Source organism: Crocodylus siamensis, chromosome 1 (assembly GCF_052110815.1).
Source record: "Crocodylus siamensis isolate JL-2025a chromosome 1, ASM5211081v1, whole genome shotgun sequence".
Classification (NCBI taxonomy): domain Eukaryota; kingdom Metazoa; phylum Chordata; order Crocodylia; family Crocodylidae; genus Crocodylus; species Crocodylus siamensis.
The window spans coordinates 301,155,550-301,177,376 of NC_143395.1; the positions used below are offsets into that span (position 1 = coordinate 301,155,550).

General features: G+C 45.7%; 1 protein-coding gene across 3 annotated transcripts in view; it reads left to right on the forward strand.

Moving 5' to 3' along the window:
* The first annotated feature begins 2,850 nt into the window (after nucleotides 1–2,850).
* GPR45 (G protein-coupled receptor 45) overlaps nucleotides 2,851–21,827 on the forward strand; it is a 33,976-nt gene continuing 14,999 nt past the window's right edge. Inside the window, exons 1-4 of one of the 3 annotated variants that reach the window (XM_090031681.1) lie at nucleotides 2,851–3,075; nucleotides 4,550–4,714; nucleotides 17,679–17,777; nucleotides 18,602–18,677. The gene's annotated coding sequence lies outside the window, so the exon portion shown is untranslated. Of the gene's footprint in view, nucleotides 3,076–4,549; nucleotides 4,715–17,678; nucleotides 17,778–17,975; nucleotides 18,076–18,601; nucleotides 18,678–21,827 lie in introns of all 3 variants that reach the window. The other 2 variants (XM_090031680.1, XM_090031679.1) reach the window with 2 other exon arrangements.

The window sequence follows — 21,827 nt, forward strand, 5'->3', positions numbered from 1 at the left end:
ATAAATCATGAAGGCTGCCTTGATGCTCAGAGCGGTGATTCTCAGCTGAGGTGACATGATACCTGGGATGATGTGAGATCCTTTCAAGGGCACCATACAATATATGCAGTGTTATGTGTGCAAACACCTATACATGTTCGCAAGAGCAACCCAGAGTATTTAAATAGGAATCTACAGTGTCAAAAACACTCTGGCCTGTTGTGGTCTTTCTGTGTTCTCTACAACAGAAGAATTGCTCTATTATAATGGTTTTCAAACTGTTTTGTAGAACCCTGGACTTCTGCAGTATGGCACCAGGGGTTCTTCAAAGAGATTGGGAGTAATGGAGGGGCTGGCTGGGAGGCACTGCACTGCTATTGCCAGACCAGGTTGGGGTGTGTGGCATTGTTGGGCCCTGTTGCCTGTTGCCTGGTTCCATGTCAGTCTTTAGGAGATGGTAGTGGTTCCACAGCAGAAGTGGCATGAATGGGTTCTGTGACTTTAAGCCACCACTGTAGTACTTTTCTGCAGTTGAGAAATGAGTAAAAGCAAAGAGCTCGCCTTTTCTGAGGGGGTCCCTGAGTCTATGTGAGTGATTCTCAACCAGGGTGCTGTGGGAGGGCATGTGACTTGGGATCCTTTTAAGGGTGCCATGCAATGTATAATACTGTGAGGTGTGCTATTAGGATTCACAAGGGAAACCAACGTGCATCCATCCAACTTATGTCAAGGTGTAATTAAGCTATCCCAGAGGCATTGGGTGTTGGCTACAGCCAAGGCTGGGGACTTTGACTGAGACCCAAGCCAGAGGTTCCTGGCTAGAGGGTCTTGTTCCTCTGCTCAGGGTCAGAGCGATCATGTTTGGGGCCAGGAAGGAATTTTACACCATGGTCAGATTGGTAAGGGCTGTGGGTGTTTTTGCCTTCCTCTGTAGAAAGGGGGTCTGACCCTCTACCCAGGACCTCTTGAGCATATATTAACAAAATTTTGTGTGCTGTGTTTCCCCTGCTTTACCTGTGGCAGGTTAGAGTGTTAGGTCTGTGGGGTGTCAGGGTTAACGGTTGTCTTCTGTAGAGTTTAGATGATGGTTTGGATAGGATGGTTTGGATAAGGACAGGCAGGGGGCTGGACTAGATGACCTCTGGAAGACCCTTCCAGCCCTGCTTCTCTATGACTTTATAACATTAAAATCACTGTACTCTGCCAGGGCCCTTCTTGAGGTTTCTGCAATAACAGCATGGCTCTAGCACAATGGTGCTCCATCTTTTGGCCCCATGGACAGACGAGTGGGGCAGGGCTAGTCTGCATGCTGGGATCAAGCCAACATCACCCCTGCACACCAGAATAGGGCCCCACACCACCCTGCATGCCCAAGCATGACCCTGCATGCTGGATATTTTTATCAATTACCTTCTTCCTTTTTCTTTTCTCCAGCCCTTTTTATTTTAAAGCTGGTGCTGCTGCTACCGTCACCTTATACATCAAAGCCCAGTCTTTCTTTCTCTAGAGGCCAAAGCAGTCCACTTCTCCATCTATCCTTCCCCACATTTCTGTTCAAGAGAAACAAAAGGGATTAGAATTCAGACTGGCAGCATTACAGCCACGAGCAAACTGTTTAAGTGCTGCTCACACCACTGCGATTGCAGATCAACAGCCCCCCTACCGACAAATTTTTGGACCTGTGGGGAATCCTGCAGGCTGGATGACCTAGCACCAGGGGCTCGATGAGGCCCAGGAGCAGAGGCTTGAGCACCCCGCCCTAGCCAAAGAAAAAAGGGAGGCAAAGCTGTAAGCTGGGCATTTTCTGAGTGGGGTCTATCCAGGGAGAGCCTGGAATCTGCAACGGGTGGCAAGCGCAGGCCAGCAGTTGTCATCCTTATCGGGAGACAGACCGTTCTCAGTGGTGGCAGATGATAGAACAAGGAGTAATGGTCTCAAGTTGCAGCAAGGGCGATTTAGGTTGGATATTAGGAACAACTTGCTCACTAACTAGGGGTATTTTTAGCACTGGGTGCTTTGAATAGCATCCAGTGCTGTGATGCATAAAGTTGTATAAGAGACAAAATGTGCATCAGCAGTGAGAAAATGGAGGTGGCACGCTTTTGAATTAAAGCAGTTCAGAGGTGCTTTAGTTCAAAAGTGCACTGCTGCCATTTTCTGCCCGCCAATGACATTTCACTGCTTATACAACTGCATGCGGTGCAGTACACCTTGCCTCAGCTTGTGTGCGGAAGAGACTCGATTAATGGAGCGTGCTCTGAATCGGCACATTTCTGGTGCATCGCTGGAAACAACGTATGTGTATAAATGCCCCTTAGGAAAGTGGTGAAGCACTGGAACATCTGTAACTCCCCTTCTCTCAGGATGCTGAGGATGCTGAAGTGAGTAAACTACTTGAAACGTATCTAGATATATACCTTGCTGTAATGTAGAAGCAAATGAAACAACTACTTAGCTGACACTGTTTGCTCTAAGGTTATTCTTTGATATTTGCCTAGACAGGTGGTGGAATCTCTGTCCTTGGAGGATTTTAAGGCCTGGCTCCTCAAAGCCCTGGCCGGGATGGTCTAGCTGGGGATGGTCCTGCTTTGAGCAGGGAGTTGGACTAGAGGTTCTTGCCTCCCCTCATTTTCTATGACTGACAGCAGGGGCCACTGGTAGACACAGATCACAGCACAGCAGGGCTGGTAGGGACCTCACAAGGTCACCTAGCTCAGCCCCTGGCTCCAGGCAGGACCCACTGACCAAACCCTCCCGCCTGTCACAGCCTGTGGTGACACAAGCTTCCCCCCACCACACACACACACACACACACACACACACACACACACAAACATACACACGCGCTCAGTTTATGAAGGCACATTTCACACACACATAGGCACGCACGTGCACGCTCAGTTTATCAAGGCGCATTACACACACACACGCGCTCTCTCTCTCTGTCCAGGCGCATTTCTGCCCTGCCTCGCCCGCCCCTCGGCCGCTCCGAGCCGCGCAGCCCCAGCCAGCAGAGCGCGGGAGGAGGCGGCGGAGGCGGCCGGGCGCGCCGGGCGGGGGAGGGAGAGCCGCCGCCGCCGCCGCCGCATCGCTGCAGTAAGTGGCGTTGCGGGGCCTGGCCGAGCCGGGCCGGGCCGGGCCGGGCGGGGAGAGGCGCTGTCCGCAGGGTGCATGCGGGGCTGAGCCGAGCTGTCCCCGTGCCCCAGCGCTGCAGGGGCTGGCGCCGGCCCCCGGAGCTACTCCCTGAGGGCAGGCGGCCGGCTCCGTGCCAGCACTTCAGGGCCAGGCTTGGGGATGGACGTGCCTAAGGGGCAAGCGCGGTGCTGGGGGATGGCTCAGAGGCACCTCCAGGCACTTCCCCCGCCTCCGGAACAGGGATTCTCCCGGAGATCCTTCCCAGGGCCCCGCCTGAGTTGCTTTTCTTTGTCCCCTCTGCACTTTCTGCTGCCCCCCATTTCATCTCCCCGGTGTTGAAAGGTGAAGGCAGACAGGAGCGGGTGCCAATGTCCCTACGCTGCGGTTGTGCCCTCTCTGCTTCCCAGTGTGCCTCCAGGGCACCAGTCCCTGGGAGATGCCCCAGGGGAGTTTCGGGGGCAGCCTCGTGTCATCCAGTGCCAGCTTCTCTGGGCATTGAACTGGCTGTTGTCCAAGCAGCATACTTCTTAAATCACCGCTGCCTGCAACCTGTTGTCCTGACTCGCAAGCTCAGTGGTACAAGTCGGGACCAACCGTATGAAGTGGCGGTTCTCAACCTTGTTTAGACTCGAGGCAGCCCCTGGCTATGCTCACGACGTCCCTCTTTAGACTCCAGGCCAGCTCTCAGCTTTCGCTAGTCTTTTCACCACAGAAAAATAATTCTCTTGCAAAGAACTTGGAAAGATCAGAGCAGGGCAGGATGGTTTGGACAGTATAGATTCCTGTTTGAAAACTCCTGGGTCTTGCTATGTGAATTGTGCTGGCACACCTACCAGTGCCAGGATAACGTGACACCCTGTGAAGGATCTCAGGGCACTCCAGGATGCCACAAAACCCTGGCTGACAATGACTGTTTTTGAAAATGCATGTAAGTGCCTTGAGATGTACAGGCTTTTGAAAAATCCTACAAGAATGTGCTTGTACCTTTAGGCACCTTAATACCCATAAAAATCTGGCCCTGAAATGCTAGCCAGTGAGTAGCCCCCTAACCCCATCTTTAGGATATAACTCCATTTGTCTTTATTTACAGCCAGATTCGGCTACTCCTACACAGCCAGAGCAGCATCTGGAGCCAGTTTTACTCTGTTACTAAGAAGACTACCCAGAATAAGGCACTGTTTAGCTGCTTAGGGTGAATAAGGATTACAGGACCTAGTTTTTAGCCTCTATAAAATACTATACACATTTTCAGATGGCAGAATCTCTCACATGTCTGTAGCAAAGGGTCTGGGTGTCCAGTGTCAGCTGTTGTTATGTGAGCAGTAGGGGAGCTGTACGTCTGCAATCACAGTGGTGTGACCAGCATTTAAACAGTTTACTAGTGGTTGCAGTGCTGCAAGTTTAAATTCTAATCCCTTCTGTTTCTCTTAAACAGGAATGTGGGGAAGGAGACATGGAGAAGTGGATTGCTTTGGCCCCTAGAGGAATACAGCCCCACAGACTGAGCCTTGATGTATAAGCTGATGGCAGCAAAAGCACCAGCTTCTGAATAAAAAGGGCTGAAGAAAAGAGAAAGGAAGAAAATACTGCTGAAAATCAGGTAAGGAAGGAGGTTTTTGTGCTGTCATAATATAAAGTATGAGTTCAGCATTTTTCTGCTACTGAAGTTAGTAAGTACAGGTCCTAGGGAAAGTAACTAACAAGCCACTAATAGGTCTTGAACCTGTGAAATGGGGGATAATACTACACAACATGAAGTTCACATATGGCATGCGAGGGAAATAATGGTGGCTTGGTGAGTTGAGACAAACTAGGCAGCAGCTCAGCCGGGAAATATAATTTTTAAGAGGCCCTCTATAGAGTTCAAATTCTGCAGTCCTGTGCTATATGCTTCGTCTATAGCACAAAGCAAAATGAATAGTCCAGGAACTCCTGAGTTCTAGTCTTGACTTTGCTTTTATCTAAAACTGTTAGATTATCCACCTCTAAAGTAGCACCCAGAAACTAAACAATTAACCAAATTCCTAATCCCTCAAGAGCAGGAAATACAGTGCCCTAATTTATTGAAGTTAGGACTTCTTCCCCATTTACGTCTTCCCCCAAAACATTTTGCTAGCCAGCCACATGTTGATAAGTAATGGTAGCAACATGGTAGTATTTTTGATGAGCATGAGAGGTCAGACCTGGTCATACATATATATTTGACACATCTCACTGCCTAGAGCTGCTGTGCTCAGGTATTCATTCCTCCGTACTGACATTAAGGAAAGAATGGTTTCCACTGACACATGCATACTAGGTGCATCTGTGTGTTTCCTATTCTGAACCAAGTCAGCTCTGCTTTGAGGTCTTGTTGAATCAGAGCAAGGACTAGTTGCAGATGGTTGTAGAGTTCATTTAGTCTGAGTGCTTCTTTGTTAAAACCATTGAATTTCAGTCTTGTCTCTTTCTGGGCTGTGTAGCTGTCTGCGTAGCTGTCTGTGACAATAGCGGATCTCATGGATGTATGGGAGGAAAGTGATAAGAGAATAACTGTCATGTTACTACACATAGCCTGTGAGCAGGAGACAGAGGGAGTTCTTAAGATTAACTGTACCATGTCCATGACAAGAGTTTAGCCTTTACAGCTAAAGATCTTCAGAGTTCTATCTATAGCCAGCCCTAGAATTAGATACAGGTAATATTCTTGGATCTCTTGGGTGTATTTAAGAACCCTAGAGATGGTGGGGCCTTGACATGCCCTTGTTTCACTACTTTATCTGTGGCAGTTAGGGTGTTCTCAGTATTTTGGACCAAAGTGGCTTTTAGTTTTGCTACAGGGCTATTTGTGTGGTTTTAGGAATAGTTTAGACAAGCACTTTTATAGGATGGTTTGGACTGGAATATTCCTGCACTGAACAAAGGGGTTGGACTAGATGTCCTCCTGAGATCCCTCTCAGACCTTCTTTTCTATTATTCTATAATTCTAGTATCCCAGCTCCACACCATCCATTTTTACTATTGCTGATTGAAGTGGGAGTATAATCTTCACAGTTGTAGCACTTTGGCATAGTTTTGGTTTTAAATCATTCAGCGTATGCCTCCATAATAATGTTTTATTATATTTACGCAATTTTGTTGTTAGATAATACCATACAAGCACCCATGTTTTTCCCTTGTAACTTTTGATTCCATACATACGTGTGTGTGTGTGTAAAACTGATATAGATGTATGATGCAGAGCTACATTTTTAATTAAGTACCAGGGGGTCAATAAACTGCAGGGTTATATTATTCCCCGTGTGCATGCAGCCCTACATACATCTTCCTAATATTATGACCAGTCATCTGTTATTTCTCAGAATAGCTGTTCTGAAGGATTTCAGCTAGGAAAACATTATTTACAGTCTCAAAATATACAACAGACAAAGAAGTGTCAGAACTGTACTTTTTGCCTGTTTACTCTCTTATGCATTAAATGACCCCTATTTTGTAGTTGATAAGGGTCATTTAATTCATAAGCAAGCACACTGTATGTAAGTGTTTGAAGTTTGGAAAATGGCAATATCAGATTTTTCTTCTGCTATTTCTCATCTCCTTTTTGTGGTAGCTTCTAGCGTAAGAACTCAAGGTTTATCCTTTAGCTTGTTCCAGAAACTCGTAGTTTGTAGATGAGCCAGTCACTTGTTCCCAGTCAAGGACATAGTTGATCTATACGATATTGAAAAGTTTTCAGAAACCAATGACCCATGACAATATAGTTAAAATACAGCAAGAGAAATATCTTTGGAAATTGGTTGTTTCCTTTGCCTGAACATGTTCTACGTAGTTATTCCATAGTGATGAGCAGGAAATAAACATGCTCAAACTACTGTGATTTCTTTATTTGTAATGTGCAAACCCATAGAACCTGCAAATCCCTTGGCATTGTAACCTGCTGAAGGTGCTTAGTTGGAATTATAAAATCATTTTTCTGAGTACAAGAGAACTAAGAATAGTTAGGAACATACAAAGCAGGAGATATCTCTGCTACTTTTTGTCCCCTTTATACCAAACATCTATTTACAACCGTGACTCCCAAAATGGTTGAAACCTTTCCTTATTTGCTGCTTCTAGGTTTCCTTCTCCTGACAGAGTAATATATCGTTCCTACCTTACGCAGAGCAATAGCTCTAAATGTTAAACAAGACTATGACAAGGTGATATGAGGAGCCAGTAAATAACTATGTGAGTCAGTGAGAAATAGGAGTCCATGGCTGTTACCTGGTGTGAATATGACAGGACAAAACTGGACAGGACAATGTTGTTAGGTAAAGGGTAAAGCTCATCAACTGTTTTATAGTGAACTTGGTGTTGCTTAGCATTCTGGTCAAGTATGTGCTTCTTTGTGGAATCTCTATCAGGAAATGACAGAGATATCTAATGTTCATTTGTGAGTCAAGTTGCTTAGGGAGCTGATGGGTATGTGGAGCAGACAGAGCCATAACTCTACTTCCACTTCATCCATACACAAGCAGGTTATGACACTTGAGCTGCTATGGAGAGGACACTGTAATCTATGCCAGACATAGAGCTGGTGGTGATTGTTCCCCAGTGCTGACCAAGATAGGGACTAGGGTCCAGAGTTGCTGCTTGGACATGGTTTGAACTTGGTTTCCACCTTGCCCCACTGTGGTTCTGGGCTGTGATTCTTGAGGGAACAGGAACAATTCCATGTACCTCACTTCATTTAGGTCTTATGGGGCAACCCCTGCTTCCAGCCTGATGGCCCCCCTTTTCCTCCCTCCAACCAAGTTATTGTGTATTAGTACTCATCTGTGATTTACTAGAACAGGGTGCCAATCACAAAATGTCCTGGAGGCTGTATTTAACACAGATGGCTCTTATCGCTGAGTATATGTAAGTACCTCCATTGAATGCCCTCTCTTGTCTAATATTTAACAAAGCACATAGAGTTTAATGACTAATGTTTCATTATAACAGGAAGCTTTTAGTACCAAAAGGTTAAGTGGTTCATTTCAATATTGCCAATGTATCTTTGCTGTGCCAATTTTTTTAAAGTTAATTTGCCATTGTTGTGACTAAGTCTGATAGGGAGTGGGTAAAAGTAATAACAAATGTTTTAAATCTATTTTCATGACATTATTGTACTGGCATTTAGCAAGCTGAATTTTCTTCTGTTCTGTTGAATAAGGGTCCATGCTGATCAGATTCAACCTAAGCATAAACCAAGTTTGGCAATAGGAGGAATTACAGGTTGGTCATATATGGGACATTTCATCCTGAAAACATTAACAGACTGGGAGGAGGAGCTTTCATGACATTCAGATGGCTATATAGATGTTCCTTTTGAACACCTTGAGGCAAGCGTGGTCATGTGGTATGTGGCACTGCAAACACAACTGCAGCACCACATACTGCACAGTCTCCACGCTGCAAGGGTGCACTGCCCGTGCCTGCGCTACTCGGTTTTTTTTCCTGTGGGTTTTTTTTACCCTTGGATATCCAGGAAAAAAAACACAGAGCAGTACATGCTTGGGCAGCATACACTGCTGAAAAGCAGAGCTGGGTTGCCCAGAGGTGTGCTGTGGCTTCGCACAGCCAGGCTCTGTGCAGGTGGATCACCATGGCTGCTGCCCTGGGAGGCCCCCAGAACCCCAGGTAAGGTTACTGGGGCCAGCATAGTGCTGGTCCCAGCCTCCCCTTCTGCCCCTGGGGTAACTTGCTGTGCGCCAAAGCGCATGTGGCCCAGGCATTCCCCAGGGACAAGAGGCTGGGGCACAAGGTGTGCTGCTAGATGTGCCCAGGAAACCAAATGTCTATGCATGTCTGGACACACCCTTCGGATGCATCCAGATGAGTGAGGTCATGTGGTATGTGGTGCTGCAAACATATTTGTAGCACCACATACCGCACAATCCAGTGTTCTCCACGCTGCAAGGGTGCAGTGCCTGAGTGTGCGCTGCGCTGGTTTTTTTTACCTGCAGGTTTTTCTGACCCCTGAATATCCAGGGAACAAAAAAAATCATGGGAAAATAAAAACAGTGTAGTGTATGCTCAGGCACTGAGTGCTGCTGAAAAGCAGAGCCAGGCCACTTGGAGCTGTGCTGCAGCTGCTGGCCAGGCTCTGCACGTCAGAATCATCGCAGCTGCAGCCCCCAGAAAGGCTGCTGGGGCCAGCACAGTGCTGCCTCCAGCCTCTCCGACCCCATCCTGGGCAACTTACCATGTGCCAAAGCACACGTGGTATGGGTGTTCCCCAGGGACAAGTAGCTGCAGCACAAGGTGCAGTGCTGCTACTTGTCCCCTGGGAGCCAAACATCCACCCAAGTCTGGACACGTCCTTTGGGCTCCTGGCTGCGTGAATACTGCAGCTGCGCACATGTACGTAGTATTTATCAGTGACATTATTGGCCAAAAAAGGCCAACTGCCAATAATGTTAATTTTCCTGTTACCGGTGCCAATCCAATATGTGACTCACATGTCAGCGTACCTCTAAAAAAAGAAAAAAAACAAAGCTTTTTGTTATTTTCATTATGATAGGGTTGACACATCCTTTTTCAAGGGATTTAAGGAGATCATTCCAAAACAAAATTGATTTCACTTTGAGAACACAATGGAAAAGTATTGGAACTTGTTTAAAACATGAAGGGAGACAAGCATTGTGGATAGTCTATTAAGCTAAAATCTTAGGATAGCAAAAACTACCAGAAACATTCACTGAGCACTTTGCTGGAATGTCAAATCCATCACGATATTATAGACATATGAGAACATCTAGACTATTATTGTAAGGTTCTAAAGCCAAGTAGTCCCAAAATTGCTCCCAAAACCCCCAAATAGTATATACTCAAGATGTATGGTTAATTTTTTCCTTGCGACAAACCAAATTTAAGAAGTGCAGTAAACTGTTAGAATAATGTTCTGTCTTTTATAGTACTGTTCTTCCAAAGATCTCAAAGCTTAGGGTAAAAATAAGAAACAATTTAAAAACTTAGTTAATGTGCCACTGTTGTGAACAAGCCTGGCAGGCAGCAGGTAAAAATAATGGTAGGAAATGGGATCTTGGTTTCCGTGACATTTAACTGGCATTTTTTTATCTGCTATAATTTCTATGCTAAGTCTTCTGCTCATATGCTTCTATCTCCTTTAGCATCAAAGGATGCATCCAGACAAGTGAGCATGTGCCTGTTGTGACATCTCAAAGCAATTTGAGACAATGCAGGAGGCAGGCTGGGAACAAAAAATGTTCCCCGCACTGCATATTAGCAGCACGGACTCTAATTTTAATACCAGGAAATCCCGGTATAAGAAACAACACCCTGAAAAAAAGTGGCACAGTAGCTCCTAGATAATGCCTGGAGGCTGAGTTTGTGGGGTTTCTGGATTCCCTCCCCCATCCACACATTCTCCCTGCACCTGCTCCTCCAGAGACATAATCTGGCACTTGGCCAGAGTGTCTCTATGGCTGCCCTGTCCTCTGCTGTTCTAGCATGCTCCTTCAGCGTGCTGGGGCAAATAGGAGCAGGACATGGCCACAGCAATGACCCGGACCCAGGCTCTGTCCCCGGTAAGTAGGGACATGGGGGTAGGGGGAACTGAGGAGGGGTGTGGGGGGAATTGTGGGGTTGGGGGGGACTGTGGGTGGGAAGACTGCTTGGAAGGGTTGGGTCCCCCGCCCACCCCCCAGGATGGCACACAGCCCCTTCCCAGCAGCAGCAACGGCCATCATGGCACTGAGGGCCCACTACTGAGAGACCTCTGGCAGCATGGCGCAGCCCGAGCAGCCTGGGATCCAATGCCACCTGTGCCACATGGTGCCGTGCAGGCCCAGCCTGCTAGTACGTACCCTCAAACAGAACCAGGCCATACCCTCAGGCCGTACACCCTTGGGTCCTGCCTGCATGGAGCTGGCCCAGCCTGAAGGTGCATGGGGCACTTGGAGGCAGGACCTGGCCCAAGGGTGTGCAGCCTCTGCGTGTGGCGCTGGGACCCCAGGTGACAGCAAGAGTAGCCTGGTTGTGCCTGAGGTTGTGCACTAGTGGGCTGGGCCATTGTGGCACAGGTGGCACCAGATTCCAGGTGGTTGGGGCTGTGACATGCTGCCAGGGAGCTCTGCCAGTAGCAGGCCCTTAGCACCCTGACAGCTGCTGCTGCTGTGGGGGGGCTATGTGCCATGCGGAGGAGTGGATGGGGTACCCAGTCCTCTCACCCATAGCCCCCCCCACACACAATCCCTCCCACTTCCACACAGTCCCTCTGCACCCACAGACTCCCCCACAATCCACCCATAAACCCCAAACCCCCCACTCACAAACCCAACACCTCAAATTACCCCCACAAACTCCCCACCCACATACCTAGCCACATACCCCACATCCACAAGCCCCATACCCCTCCACAAACCTCACCCCCACAAACCTTACACCTACCCCTACATTCACCCACAAACCCATCTAGCCCCTACACACCTGTCCCCCTCCCAATCTCTGCCCCCCCCTTGCAATTTCACACTATACATGCACAGTTGCCATATGGGAAGGGAAAGGACCTGCTTGCAGGAGCCGCAGCTGCAGAGGCAACTGCCACACTGCAGCCCTGCTTCGTACCCACACCAATGCAGGGACATGTGGCCCCAGCCTGGGGGGAATTCCTGGTTCCAGGAGCCACTTTGGTGTGTGAGGAGCTGTGGGAAGGGGTGGAGGTGGCAGAAGGGGTGTGCATGAGAGAGAGATGGGGGACAAGGGTAGAGGAGTGGTCTGGGTAGGAGAGGCCACCAGAGCCAGGCTTAGAGCCTCTCTGCCCTGCTAGAGCAGGGTCTGAGCTGGGGCTGCGTGGGCTCAGCTATGCGGGGTGCGCAATGGCAGTGCTGGGAGGGGTAGCTATGGAGGGGCTACGGGGAATTTTGGTAGAGCCTCTAACCTCCCCCCCCCCCCCCAGTGCTGCTCATGCTCGAGACACTGCACTCTGCTGCAACTGAGCCCACCCCACCGTCGCCACCGCCTGCCCTCAGCATCCCCACCAATAGACTTACCGGCAGGACTCTGCTCTCCACACTGCCTGGCTGCATTCCTGTAAGTTGGCTATTGGATTGGTATTAGCTGATATGGCTGGTTAATAATTGGCCATTGGTATCATCCAAGAAAATCTTTATTGTTGCTCCCCTACTTTTTTTTCATTATTATATATTTTTTTAATCAAATTATTTGGATCACGTTTGGGATATTTTGTAGTTAAAAGACAGCATTTTTTCATGAGCAAAGCACAGGCTCGTTTCCTTGGTTTATAACTGAGCCTAAAATGTTAATAAGCTCAAGTACTTTTTCTTATTTTCATATTAATCTTTGTTATTTATTATGTATAGGATAGTGGGGGTATTTAATTTTTCAGTTTCTCAGCATTTCATGGAGGGGTTTTCTGGTTTCTGGTGAAAATTGAATAGATAAATGCTAGTGCACCAGGATCTGATTCATCCATCCTATTTGAATTTGACCCACCTACCTATGTAGATTACAAGCATTTGTACAGAAACTTAGCATTACAGGAGCCAACGTTACGGTATCCTTTCAGTGTTACTGCAATATAAATGTGAAAAAGCCTTATTTGTGTTTTTTTCTCGAGTGCATCACTACCATTTTAGAAGCAGGGGAGAAGTACCAAATCTATTCTTTCTTTAGAAACATACTTGATTTTTCCTTTCATGTATACAGGTTTAAATCAGCAGGGACTCTGCTCCAGATACACTTATGTAAATTAAGGCAGAATTGGCCTTTTTAAAGAGTCTCTCTACTTCCCTGGACACCAGAAGTAAAAAAATATTCCTCATCTATCTTTAAGTAAAATCTGCACATCCAACTTGCCACCTCCAATACAGGCTACATCCCACAGACTTTTGGATACACTTGAATACTTAAGCCAGTGCTTGTTTTTTGTTGCTTATGTCCCACTGACATCATGGGCTTAAGTGCTTTTGGCTGACTTCTAGTTAAGAGTACTCAGCACCTTTCTCTATAAGGTCCAAAATACAGAGCAAATGTTCACATTTTGAGTTTAGGCTAAAATTTGAACAGGGGAAATTCTTTGTGTATAAAATAAATCCCTGAATTTATTCAGCAAAATCCAGTGAAAAATGGCTTTGAGGGTTTTGTCCTGTCATTCCTTTTGTGTCGCTTCTGCTTGTTGGCTAGTGGAATCTTTGCTTTATGCAATATCCTGCCACTTCCCATATTAAGAGCCAGAGCTATTTAGCTGACCTGCAAAATGCATCTTCCAACAATGTCTTCTTTGCGCACTGCTCTGAGCTATGTCACAATGGGTCAGGCTAGCAATTAAAGCAGTTGAAATCAGAACTGAGGTCCCTGCTCATAGCTTTCAAGCCTGAATAGGGGCAGAATAGTGGGCATATCTACATATGCACTTTAACTCGCAATGGCCAATTTACTGTACGTTAGAGTGTCACAGCAAAAATCGTGCTAATACGTTAATGTGCAGTAAAATTAGTCTACTGTGCCTTAAGCATCACTAAAAAAGTGTGTTCTTTTGCTACTGCACATTAGGGGAGCATAATGCACATTTAGTTAGTACCTCACATTAGGGGTGCTACATTTAATACGCAGTAGCAAAAGTGCATTAATGAATGTGTAGACACACCCAGTTTGTCCCAAATCAAGAACGAAATGATTTGGGAATGATTGGCAACTGATGTTTATTTGGGCTTTATGTTGCTCTGCTCACAAACATCAATGACCTAGCTAGAAAGAGAACTGCATCCAATGAAGATTTAGCAGTAGCCACAGTAAGGGGTGACAGGAGGTATCATCAGTAACTGTATGCACAGGTTTTCTCTGCTAAGTAGTGCAAAACATGGCCATCTTATTTAGCAGAGAATGTAAATGAGAAGCCAGGGTGTGAAAAGTTAAAGAAAACCTCATTTTTCTGGACTGCTGTTTGTCAAAACTAAAGGCACTAGAAATAAATGAATTAACCATTCATGCTTGAGGCTTGGTTATGTGAAGCAGAGCTGTGCCCCATGACACCTTTGAGTGTGGAGCATCTTGTCTTAATGCACAGAGCAGGGCAATATGTAAGGAGAGCTCACTGACACTGGTCTGTCTCCTTGACTATCACTCAAGAGGTGCAGTAATGCATGTGTCATGAACAGCAGCTGCTCCCAAGAGCAGGCAATGACGTGTGAGAGAATTTCCCCTAATATGATCATTACTCTAGATGCCACATGAATCTGTATACTTGCAAAGCAAAGCCCTGAAGCACCGAACTGAAATGGGTTTGCTTCATGTGATTCCAGTCTTTTGGCACAAATGACTTTCAGTACAAATTTGGCAGGTGCAGAGCTGTGAACTTTTAAACATCTCAGCTTGTGTCACCTCCTCCTGCCCTCTTCAACCAAGCATATACACTCCTAAGCTTAGGAGAGAAATACTGCTAGGTAAGAAGCAATGCTTGTATTTCAGCTGGCTGTCTGCAGTAGAGATACTAATATGATTAGCCACTTTTAACTATTCAAAGAAATGACAAAATTTTTTTGGGAAGAAGCTATGAGAAGCTATAGAACACAGTGAATGAAATTGAACCAGGAGACATACGTATAACCCAAATTGCTTAAACCCAAGTAATTCAAATTTCCCTTGACTGGGAATTAAGTCTCCTTTTCTTATGTATGATCCTTCTACTGACATTCAGCAGATTGCGAAACACAAGCATTTCCAACTCAAGCTGGCTGTTGGGCTAGCTCAGAGAAATATGATAAGAAAAATACAGAGCACTATTTAGAGAAGGGCATTAAACTGATTGAAGTACTGGAAAATTAACTAGTAAAAAGAGATTAGATACACATACTGAGGGAGAGAACTTATTGACCATTGAATAAAACTTGATTCATATAGTTAAAATGGTAGTAATATCATTCAGCAAAGCCTAATATCCTCTGTATATAACAGAGTCAAAATGTGTCAATCGTGAAACCTATCAGATTAAGAGAAAATCATGTATGCTAAGCGCTGGAAGTCTCATAGCTTGGAGCAGCCTGCTTGAAGCACTGAGAAACACATGGTGGGCACCTGTACATGTGCCCAACACCTGCTCCAGTGCATTCTAATTAGAATGCACTGGAGAAGACTTGATTAATCAAGTCTGCTGGAATGTGCTAATTAGCACACTCCAGCAGCCTCAGAGTCTCTGTATACAGCATCCCCATACTTTAAAATGATGGTGGAAGCGCTTTAACTAAAACTTGTCAAATGAACACCCCCAGCACCATTTTGAAGTGTGGAATGTTGAATACACAAGACGCTGCGGAAATTTTAATTAGAGCAGCTTCCAAGAGAAGCTCCCAAGAGCTGCGTAAATTAAAGTGCCTCTCCCTCCCACCGCCCAAACCCAGAGCATATGTAAAGATGCCCTATATGCCCAAATCTTATCTCTGGATGGGGTGGGCCTAGACCTTTTGACCAAATGGGTGGCATGGACCTGGTCCATGGACCAGATTGGACCCCATGACCCAGGATTAGGCCTGCATACCTTAATCTAGACTGCATTACTCCACTTGGCCCCACATGCCTGGATTGGGGTCCTGGGACCATGCACTGCCTCTACCTGGCCCTGTGTGCTAAGATCAAGCCCCAGGACTCCACACGTGGTTCTACATGCTGGGATCAGGACCCAGCAGACCCTGTGCTGCCTCTGTCCTGTTCCACATGCTGGGATTGGGCGCTAGGCCCCACACCTGGTCCTGTACTCCAGGATTGGGGCCTCAAGACCTCCTGCCACCTCCATCAGACTCTGTACTGCCTTGGCCTGACTCCACACACTGGATCATATTCCATGGCCCTGTGCCACCTTTACCCAACCCCACATGCCAGGATCATGTGCCACACTGCCCTGCACACTAGATCTTGTGTGTAGAACCACAGCCCGTGGGCTTCCTACATGCCAGATGACAAGGTGCCAGGCCCAGACTTGTACCCCAGGCCAGGGGATGAGCACCTCTGGCCCCAGTGATGTAATAAGGTCTGTTTGCATGCACTAGTGATATGTAAGGGGGTGAAAGGGGGACACGTGTGGCCCCTGAGATTGCCTGCCACCAAAGCCGCTGCTGGCTTCTGCAGGTGGTTGCCGCCCCCACCCTCCTCGCAGCGAACACAGCCACTAGCGGCTGTGGGCAGTCCCCGCTCGATGCTCACTGCCACCTACAGTGGGGACAGCAGCTGCAAGTGGTCCCCAACTACCACTCGTCAGCCCTGTGGCTGCCTGTGCATAGTCCCTGCTCAGCCCACTTTCACCACTGCAGCTACCTGTGGGTGGTCTCCGCTTGCTGCCACCACACCCCCGCCACTGACACTGCCGCCTACGGAAGGTTGCTGTGCCCCCCCCCAGCCTCAGGAGGCACGCGTCATTCATGTTCGCATGTATAAATTGTCTGACTCCAACATCCCTGCCTGAGTTATGCAACATCACATATCCAGTTGGAGTTTTACAGAGTTGAAGTGCTTGCTATAGATCAGCCCATTCAGCTCTAGTTCACCATCTATAAACACAGTAATGCACTAAGTTCTCATCTGTTGTATCAAGATATGTTGTTAAGAGCCATTTCCAGTAGCTGTAAAGTGGCTTAAATACAGCTACTGGAAACGGCTCTTAAAGCAGGCTTTGCTGCCTTTCCAGACAGTGAAAACTGTGTGGACAAGGTTTGTAGCCTAACAGCACATGGTAGAGGTACTTCCAAGCAGAGAGCTGCCTTCAGTTTTTCACTTGTGAACATCTCAGCGATTTCATGATTTCCCTGTCCCCTGTGGAGAAAGTGGAATATTCTTTAAAATGCTGGAGTATGCAATTCAAGAAATAAGTCTATTTCATGACAGCCTGGAGCTTTGAGGAATCTGCTGTTTCAAAGTAAATGGAATGACTTACTTGAATCTGAACATTCTACAGAGTCTGACTAGATGGACCCATGATTTATCCAGCCTTTAGTTAAAACATCTGTACTAAGCAACTGTTTTACTGGTCCCTAGGGTGATGGTTTAGGTCAGGTAATTTCAGTTATATTGACTTCATTTCTCTGGAATCAGACCAATGTCTTCATTGTCTTGCTTCTCACCGTCACTGTGGCAGATGTGGATGACTAATTTATTATTTGCATTTGCATGATTATTTCTCTTTGTTTTTTCCCTGCTTCTAACCTTTTCATTCTCAAAAATTATTTTGAGTCTGAGGTTCTGGGAATTCTGCTTATAACCTTTCTGTTTGTTGGAGAGCTAGCTATTATTAGACTTTTTTTTTTTTTTTACATATTTCCAATTCAAAATTAAATTATTTTTTTTCCTTCTGCTTTTAGTAGAGGGGCAGTAATTAGATGGCATTAAATCTGCTTTAAATAAACTTGTTGTGGTCTTTTCTTTATATTTGTGAGGATGCAAAAATCTTCTTTATAGTGGATTTAGCTAATGAATCCTTGATGTTTCACTGCTGTAGTAGTACTAGAAACTTCTTGTTTGGTTTCCTCATTATTATGGCTTATGAATAGGTTAAAGCTCTTAGTGAACAAAAAAATTCCCCACTTCATGCACAGAACAGCAGCAGCAATCTGTTCAATCTACTTGTTGGCACTGAGCCTAAAGAACAAGACCTGCATCTCCTGGAAAGAAACGGGGGGATATCCATGCATTCAGTGAGTATGTTGGTATATGTTTTGATGTGTTTATTGGCATCACCCAGTCATTACCGTAGGAAGAAAACTTACTAAGTGACTTAATAGTCAACTGGAATAGATGAACATAAGAACAAGCAGAAAAAAGCGCTGATCCCATGGCAAAACTGGTTATTAGCAGTGGTTCTGAATGTACTAATCTGGTTTCCTTGGCAACAGCAAAGATGAATGTGGAGAACAGCCGCACTGAGAAAAGCAGTTCTGTCTGTGACAGTGAAGAGGCATATATCAGTTAATTCCTGGACTTAGCAAATAGCAGGTTTGTGTGTGTGTGTGTGTGTGTGTGTGTGCATGCGCATCTGCGTGCGTGTGTGCGTGCGCGTGTGTCAGATAGAGAGTCATTCCTTGAAGATTTCTGGGAGAAAAGTCTGTTCCAGATATGGACCTCTTCTTTTTTTCTGTAAAAATGGAAGTGCCAGCTCTATCTCTGGGCCTGAAGAAAAGCATTGTGAAGATCTGTAGATCTTCATGTGGGAAGACCGTGGGGCAGACGAGGGATAGGGGGAGGAAAGCAGTGGATTGCCTCCTGGAAAATTAATAAACCCCACCTGAGAATCTACAGAAGCATCAATGAGGCTTGAGACTACGTTAACTCTTCAACCATTTCTTTCTGTGCTGGGGGACTGGGATGCATGCCATAATCATTCTGGCTTTTAGTGCATCTTAACGTAGCTACAAATCTGCCTTAGTACAAAGTCTGATGCCATTTGATGACATGTCATACTGTAGAAGAAAGATATAGCATGCTTTTTAAGGGGACTTGACTGTTCTTGTTTCTGTTTTAGAGCTGCGGAATGTCTTCATTGGGTATATGTTACTGTGTAGAAAATATTCCTTCCTGGAGTGACACCAGATTGTGGGGTAAGATTTCAGTCCTAATTGTTTGTAGACCTTCCATGAATAAAAGTGAATTATGTTCCCTGTGCATCTGTGGTCTGTGTTGAAGATTATGTGACATAGCCATTTGATTTTAGTACTGTTTATCCATAGTCTAAAAGACAAGGTAAATGTGATTTTGTTTTCCTGTTTGCAAGAAGACTGATTGCTATAAGATGAAATAAATTAATGAAAGGTCTCACTGCCAGGAAATGTTGTATCAGAGTATGATGTATTTAGGTTTCAGAAGCAATGGATGTTCTATAGGTGGGGATATAGGAAAAATAGACTGAAACAAACCTAGAAAACTTACTGTGGGTAAGAAGCCTACACTGGCAGATGACACGGTGGTCTCTTGTATTTCTTTTGTAATTGTAGCTATTATCTGAACCCACATAGATATCAAAATAAAAATGAATCAAATGTATAGGTGGCCAAAAACAAGTTTAGAAACAGTATTATTGGATGCATAACTTTATCCGTTTCTGGCCAATCCACTAGTATCTAAGGAAATCCATGCTGAAGAGATATTCCCCTCTTCCAGTTCCCTAAGGGTCAATTTAATTGCATAGTAATTATACCTTAAAAACAGAATTTCTGGATCAGATGACTTCTTTTTTTGAGAATTGGTTTTCCTGTTTGCGCAAAGGCAGGCTCCCCCTTAGCACACTGTTCCTACTAAAAAATCTGCACATTGAATTGGAACACAGGCCTGCATTTCTGCTGATTAGTCTGCAAACTACCTCTTGTTCCACTGACATCTGTTCAGTGAAAGGATTTCCTGCTTTGCTAGTCCTGTGACTCTTGCTTCATTTCTTACTTTTTCCTTTCATGTGCAAAACAAAGGAGCAGAATGATACAGACTAAGACACTAGAACTCAGCCCTGCAAGGTGCTTAGTGCCTCATAGGATCAGAGCATGAGAGAATATCTTCAGTTTAGCACTTAGGCAAAATGAGAGAGGTGGAAAGAGAGCACAGATTATAAGTGCTATTAGCGGGAGAATCAAGACTCTCCTTTGAAGCAGTGTTTGAAATAGTGTCACTTAAACCCTTATTAATTGTTATGAATTAACAATTCTTACTTTTGTAGTCAAGGAGGCCAATGGCCAAAAAAATCTTGATAGAGCTCACTCCCACTGCCCTTTCCAATAGGAACCGTGTTCTAAAAGTAGATACAGGTAGGGATGCATTTGATACAGTCCTAGCCACGCTTACTTATCCAGAGGATTTACCAACACTATTAAAGAGGAGGAGCTGAGAACAGCAGAAAGCAACACTGACTCAGACTGCCTTATTCCCAGCAGATGAAACTGTAAAGTGGATGTAAGTGCATTGGGACTTTTTTCTTGCTGATGTGGGTCAGTTGTTTTTTCTGTTTAAAAAAACAAACCAATAGTTTTAGAGGGAAGAAGACTCAAAAGATCCTCAGCAGTAACATAAATGGAGGCTGAAAGTTCTGAGCTGTTCTCTTATAATAAGTTACAAGAACTATCAAGTGTCTAGTTTCCAGTTCATAGAGTCATAGAAAATTAGGGTTGGAAGGGACCTCAGGAGGTAATCTAGTCCATGCCCCTCTTCCAAGCAGGACCATCCCCAACTAGATCATCCCAGCCAACACTTTGTTTAGCTGGGTATTAAAAATCTCCAAGGATGGAGATTCCCCAACCTCTCTGGGAAACCTGTTCCAGTGTTTCACTACCCTCCCAGTGAGAAAAGTTTTCCTAATATCTAACCTAAACTTCGCTTTCTGCAATTTGAGATTGTGGCTCCTTGTTCCGTCATCTGCTACCACTGAAAACAGTATAGCTCTATCCCCTTTCAAACCCCACTTCAGGTAGTTGAAGGAGGCTATTAAATTTCCTCTTGGTCTTCTCTTATTTAGAGTAAATAAGCCCATTTTTCTCAGCCTCTCCTCAAAAATTGTATGCCCCGGCCGTCTCACCATTTTCGTTGCCCTCTGCTGGACTCTCTGCAACTTGTCCACATCCTTCCTGTAGTGGGGACCCAAAACTGAACACAGTACTCCAGATGTGGCCACACCAATTGAATAGAGGGGAATAATCACTTCTCTTGCCCTGCTAACAGTCCTACCAATGCAGCCCAGTATACTGTTAGCCTTCTTGGCAACAATGGCACACCATTGGCTCATATTCAGCTTATTGTCCATTGTAACCCCCAGATCCTTTTCTGCAGAGCTGCCCAGCCAGTCAGCCCCCAGCCTGTATCAGTGCATGGGATTGTTCCATCCTAAGTGCAGGGCTTTGTTGCACTTGTCCTTGTTGAACCTCATAAGATTTCTTTTGACCCAATCCTCCAATATGTCTAAATTACTTGGAATCCTGGCCCTCCCTGCCAGCCTGTCCACTACACCCCCAAGTTTAGGGTCTTTTGCAAACTTGCTGAGGCTGCACTGTATGCCATCTTCCAGGTCGGTGATGAAGACATTGAACAAAACTAGCCCTGGGACCGACCCCTGGGGCACTCCACCTGATACCAGCTGCCAACTAGACACCGAGCCATTGTTTACTACCCTCTGAGCCCAATGCTCCAGCCAGTTTTCTATCCACCCTATAGTCCATTCATTCAGCCCATACTTCCTTAGCTTGCCTGCAAGAATGCTGTGGGAGACAGTATCAAAAACCTTCCTTAAAAAAAAAAAATCAAAAAAAAAAATCAAGGTATACCACATCCACTGGTCTCCCCGTATCCACAGGGCTGGTCATCTCATCATAGAAGGTAATCAGGTTGGTCAGGCATGACTTGCCCTTGGTGACCTTGGTGAATCCATGTTGACTGTTCCTAATCAACCTCTGCCCCTCCAAGTACTTAGAAATGGATTTCTTGAGGATCTGCTCCATGATTTTTCCAGGGACTGAGGTGAGGCTGAAAGGTCTGTTGTTCCCTGGATCCTACTTTTTCCCTTTCTTAAATATAAGCACTGTTTGCCATTTTTCAATCATCTGGAACCTCTGCTGATCACCATGAGTTTTCAAAGACGATGGACACTGGCTCTGCAATCACATCAGCCAACTCCTTCAGCACCCTTCCAGCCTTCCACCCTTTCAATGCATCCCATCCAGCCCGATGGATTTGTATATGTCCAGCTTTTCTAAATAGTCCCCAACCTGTTCTTT